General features: G+C 45.4%; 1 protein-coding gene across 1 annotated transcript in view; it reads left to right on the top strand.

The window, feature by feature from the left end:
• The window catches only part of LOC115235902, a 62,016-nt gene that overhangs the window by 28,333 nt on the left and 27,448 nt on the right, over window positions 1-6,235 (top strand). The window lies entirely within an intron of this gene.

Genomic DNA, 6,235 nt, shown 5'->3' with positions numbered 1-6,235 from the left:
CTCTCTCTCTCTCTCTCTCTCTCTCTCTCTCTCTCTCGCCTGCTTGGTGCCAAGGCTAACGTCGTACCGAAACGTGAAACATAGACCGACTTGTTCGATTGGTCTTAACCGAGCGCGGCTAGAACGGAGTTAGGCGAACACTATCGCTGGTAACGAAACCGAGTTAGTCCCAAGTTGCGAGCCACTTTAGACAACGAATAGCCGAATAAATCTAGAGAATGAGGAAAGCGAAATTTGCGGGTCAATTTCCGATAACGAGATACAAAGAAACACACAAGAATATTATAAATAATAAATTTAAAAAAATGTATGGGTGTATGTATGTATTATATGGGAGGAGGGGGCGTCATATAATAATTTTAAAAAAGTATAAAAGATTGTTTCTCAACTTGCGGTATACTTTCAAAATGGCGCACGCGCGCGCCATTCGTTCGCGCAGCCTCTCTCCTCATTTTTTCCTAAGCACCGCATTCTTGATTCTTGCCACTTTTCAGTGCATCTCTCGTCTTCGAGGAAAGACGGTCGAGGCGTGGAACGAACGAGAAAAAGACTGCATCGTTTGGCGAGAATCGGCAAAAATTTCATCGCTTCCCGTCCTCGATACTTTCCTGAAAGTAGTATATAAGTTCGGAATAGTAAAACGGTTCTCCTTGACAGGATAAAATATCACCGGCGAAGAGAGAGAGATATATATATATACTGCAACTTTACGAATACACTCCGATTTCGCTTTTCTTAGCATCGTTTTCCCGACGCGTCCGCAGAACTCTAACGCAGACATTATCCTCATTACTGTACATGCTAACTGATGGCTTCCCCGTCGTTATAGCTATTTTATGATCAACACACGCAAGGTTAGCTATATATACGAAACCCCTTACCGTCGTTAGAACGTTGAAGAAGCAAACGAACGAAAGCGCAATTGTTGCAATAGAATATTCAAGACGGATGATAAAAATATTCCTCGAGCAATGAAATAATATTTATCAATATCGATTTATCCGATACTAATATTTTGATATTTTAATTTTTCTTTCTTTCTGAATTTTCGACTCGACTCGAGCGGTCAAATAGCAGCAATCGATTGATTAATAGTCAACGTCGCAAGATCCGGAGTAGTTTCTTTCGGCGACGTGCACGATTACGTATCTAACGTGGACAGGAATCTTGTCCGCGGGTTCGACGAAAACGAAGAAGGAAGAAAATGCGGGGTGCGGAGTCATTTAATTCGGGTACACCCCGTGAACGCGGCATCGCACTGCCGACGATGGTGGGGCGCCAGTTGCCTAGCGACCTGCCCCGGGAAGCCTCGTAGTCCTCCTCGGGCGCACTTTGTTTGCCGTAGTCCCCGAAAACACAAAGCTTTTCATGACTTTTCGCACAGCGCATAGGCCGACTATAGATGGATAGCGCGGTGTAAAAATAGTACAAGGTGCAGGACGAGATGCGTTCAGGATTTGGTGAGCGCCAGGCTCGAGCTTGTTTTCAAAAAGAGAGAGAGAGAGAGAAAAATATATTTACATATATAGACGAGCTGCGATATTAGTAGAAAATTGTATAGTGGTGTCACTCCACGTTTTGCAAAAATAAAGTAAAGTGAATGCATACACACAGAACGGATTCCCATCCGGAATCGCGGATCTCTCTGCTCATTCTAATATAGGGGGCAATTACAGCGAGTTTTAGTACTTGGAACAGATTTCCGATTGATCTAAGAGCTGCCATTTGGTTTGGACGAGTTTGCGTCGCCGAATATCTTTAAAAACGAGCGAGAGAGAGAGACTCGGGATAATCGCTGGTAACGGATGAACAAACTCCCCTCTCCGTCCTCTCTTCTTCCCTCCTTCCCTTCCCTCCTCGTTCAGGTGAAAGTTGTGCTCGGGAAAATCGCACGGATGGATCCTTGATCCTTGATCCTCGACGGCTCGTGAGAGTATAAATGGAAAAGCGTGCGAAATGCCGGAACGACGTCCACTCTCTCTCTCTCTCTCTCTCTCGTCCCTTTAAAGCCGGCCTCGAATGCAAATTGCTACGACGAGCGAACTAGCGATGCACAGTTTTTCCGACCTCTTCTGGGATGGCTCGCGTATACGATTAACCCTTAGACGCGCAATTTCGTTGTATATCGACACTATTGTCACGTCGTACGTATATAAATAACGCCTGAGTTTCCTCTGAGCATTCCTATAATATTCACGAACGATCGACGATTTTACTTTCCGCTTGATTTCCTGTTTATCGAGATAAGATAAAATCTTTAATCTCGTAATATCTTTTAATAAAAAAAAAGTTTCTTGATATCTGAATATGATAATTTTTAAGAAAATGTATGATAATGATCGCATACGATTGCTTCCGTGACAGTTAAAATATCGAGGAGAGATCTAACGTTAACATCTCATCTAAGATATTAGTCCATTGCCGCTCAAATGGCATGTCACAGAGTAACAACAAGTGTGAAACTAAAGGTAGAGTCGCGCGTGAAACTTTGGACGTTTACAGAAATAGACAACCATAAGCGCTACCTGAGGATAGAACCGTCTCTCTTTCGTATTCCGCACAAGTCGATGAAGACACCTCTTTTTTGCGATGACAAACGCAAATGCGGCGAGTAACGAGTAACACTCGAATACACGAAATCACATCGATCACGCAGCCAGCCCGTCTCTTAACGGTGACCCTGATTCTAGGAAAGGGATGAGAAAATGGACGGTCGGGTCCTGGAATGCTGCGCCTAGCTTAAAATCCTCTTTCTATACCTGTCCTTGTCCCACGCCGCTCGTTCCTCGTTGATCTCTCGATCCTCTTCTCTTCGACTTTGGTCTTCTCGCATGGAAAGAGTTCCTCCCTCTATCTCTTTCTGCCCATCTTCTAAGCAAGAGTTTCTTTCTTCTTTTTTCGTCTTTCGTTCCCCTTCTCCGGGGCTTCGCTGCCTCTCGCTACGTTGCCTCTTCCTCGTCCTTCGGTCCCCCTCTATCATCCACTATTGCGGTCCTTTTCCTTAGCTTCCTGTCTTCCTTCGGTGTGTCCTTCTCTATCTTCATTGAAAATTGCTGCTTCTCTCTCTTTTTCTTGCTTTGTTCCTTTTTCTTCTTTAGCAAGGTTCTCATTTTGTTTACGACTAAAAAAGTTCTCGATTATGCTTATCATTACGTTTCATTAGATTTGCGATTTGATTTATATCTCATTCAATCTTCTATTCAAGCGAAAAAAAAATATTATTTTTGGAGAAAATAATTCGTGTCCTTGAATCTACACGATCAACTACGCCACAACAAGCTTCGTTATCTTACGATAAAATGATACGAGGTAGGAAAAATTCCTGCGTGTTCGAGTGATTCGGTTCGTTCGGCCAGCCAGGTGTCCGGACGGTGAGCGAGCACTATCAGCAGAAGCCCGCGGGTCGAGACAGAAAGAGAAAGAGAGAGAGAGAGAGAGGTACCGACGAAGGAGCCGAGGCATAGTGTAGGTGAGACACGGCGAGATGCCGGCATCGAAGAAGGACGAAGAACCTGTCCTCTCGAACTGAGCCTCCTCTACTCTCGGGCCTTCTCTGAAGAGGCTTAAAGAGGCCTTCAGGATTCGGCCTCTCGGATCTCGGGTTTATAGCCGCACGAACGAACGTTGCTGTAGCCGCGTCTCGAGAACGCATTTCTAATCACACCAGAATAATTTCCAGACGTAAACGAGAAGAATTCGCGGCAGCGAACGACGCAAAAAAAAAAAAAAAAAAAAAAAAAAAAGAAAAGAAAATGTCGATCAATTTGCATTTTCTTTCAACGCGACGATCGATCTTTTCGAATTGTCAAGGAAATGAATGTCATATCGAATCCCATAAATCTCAATTTCATTCATCAGTTTCTTAAAGAAAGTGAAAAATCTTTTCGATCTCGCGGAAAGATCGTGGACCCCGCGATGCGAAAATGGCATCTTTTGCGCGTTAAAGATCGGAAATTTCGGTCCTCGGAATAGCGTGGGGCTGTATGTGGAAATGACAGCCGGCTCGGCTCGGTCGCCCCTGTCATGTCGCGTTGAGGGGGCCGGGGGCCGAGGGGGCAAAGGATGGAGAAGGGAGGGTGGTGGCGCGCGCGGGAATCCTGGCCACCCTCTTCCCCGTCGCCTGGGCTGCATATATCGACCCACCGACGGCGGAGCGGAGCGTGCACGACCCCTGACTCGCGCACACATGAGGAAGAGAGAGAGAGAGAGAGGAAGAGACTCCTTAACCCTTATCCGCGTGTGGTTCGCGGGGCTGAATTTTGACGGACTCTATCGGACATCAGTCGTTGGCGATCGCTCTTCAATCATTCTTGGCGCGGTGAATAACAAGCGATTGCTGAGAGACACGTAATTGATGAGTAACAATCGAAGGAAGAGGTAGAAATCTTGAGAGAGAGAGAGAGAAAGAAAGAAAAATGCGTGGTATGTCTAGATAGCGGAGGGAAATCTTCAAAGAAACAGGCAGGAAAAAATAATCTATCTTTATCTCGAAAAGATAAAGATAAAGGAGAAAAAGATCCTCGCGTTTTTCGATTTTCTAATTACGAATCTCCTTCGTTGTGCGTAGCGAAAGGAAAGAAAAGAGCAAAGAGAAAGAATGATTATAAAATCTGTTTGTCTTGTCTTGCTGTTTCGAGAGATATAGATTCATACAATACGTATAATCCCTCTTTCCGATTAATTCCTTGGTAATTTTACCGAAACACCATCGTTACATCCGTGTGTCATAAAATATTCATAACAAAATTAAGTTTCCTCGCGTACGTCCGCGATAGTGTGATTGCACCAGTCGCGCGTATCGAACGAAAAAAAAAAAAAAGCGGAAGTTGAAAATCGAGATTCCCGCTGATCGCGGCGTAATCGGAGTCGTACCGAGGAAGAGAGGCCCGCGATAGTAATCCCGACCCCGTAATTCGTCCCGTCGATGGCAGGAGGGGGCGAACAAGAAAAGTCGGAGGTGTCAGATTTTTACGAGCACCTGTTCACCATTTTCCCTCCGCGTAGAGAGAGGACCCCGCGCGTCGTCAGGTAGACACGCAGGGCTCGTAGGGCCCCGTGTAGATACCCTATCGACCTGGAAACCTGTTCTTTCTTCTCTCTTCCACTCTCTTTCCCCTCCCCCTCCCCCCCTCTCTCTCTACCCACTCCTCTACGCCCCGTTCACTCTGCTGCTGGCGGCGGGAGCGATGGAAATGAAAAATTAGGCCGTTGTCGGGACCTCGCCTCCTTCGGAACGCACGGTCTCCTCTTCGCGTCTGCCTCCCCTCGCGCGTCGACTTTTTCGTCATCACCATTTATTTATCGCACGCCGACACGTACGTACGGGGTGTTTGTAAAACACCGCGACCAGATTTCTACGGCGCGCGATCGAGGAGAGAGAGAGAGAGAGAGAGAGGTCCATGAAAAGGGAGAGGTGGTCAATCAGGAATCATAATAATTCGCGCAGCTATCGGCGAGTGCCACGCCACGTGTATTCCTCCATAGTACGATGTATACCTGCGGATTGACAGGTTATTGGCGGTTAGTCGTTACCGTTTGCACGCGGTGAGATCGAGGGCGAGCGTGTGCGATTCTCCGCGTAAGCCGTTTATGCGTAAGCGCGTGCGTGCACGCACGACCGAGCGCACGCGAGGGCGCGTCAAGGATCGCGATTAACTTTGTACTTGTGTAACTTGACTGTATAATTCTCTCGGCGTAGCTATTTTTCTTATGAAAATGGCATGCGATATTCATTACATTCCCGCTAATGCGGCCGGTTATGTCGTTATATTGTATCGTAGGCGTTGCCGGAAATTAATCTTATGGCGGCGCCAAACTTTTATTCCGCGATGCAATAAATAAAATTGCGTATTATATTTCGTGTCCGTAATTAATATACTTTTGTCTCAAAAGATATCCGTATCTGTAGGAAATTTATCGATTAAAATCGATGTATTTATTTTGATGAGAGATGTTTGACGAGTATCAATTGATTTTTTTTAAGGGCAAACCTGGTGTTTAGAGAATCAAATTAGCTTTAAAAACTGGAGGGAAGTTAAAAATTTATATAGCGTTAAAACTAACAAATGATCTGTAAGGATTGATCTTTTTTAAAGACTGTTCAGTTTACACTTTTGACACTCTGAAAAAGATGAAATTGTTCTTTGACTAATAAACTGCAAAACCGAAAAATTGCGCGGCAAATATCAAGACCGGATATATCGATCTGCGATGATCGCCGCGCGTACGCCCTTAG

The sequence above is a fragment of the Formica exsecta genome, unplaced genomic scaffold, assembly GCF_003651465.1.
Source record: "Formica exsecta isolate Colony F162 unplaced genomic scaffold, ASM365146v1 scaffold237, whole genome shotgun sequence".
Taxonomy (NCBI): domain Eukaryota; kingdom Metazoa; phylum Arthropoda; class Insecta; order Hymenoptera; family Formicidae; genus Formica; species Formica exsecta.
This window is presented reverse-complemented; position numbering and strand designations above follow the sequence as displayed.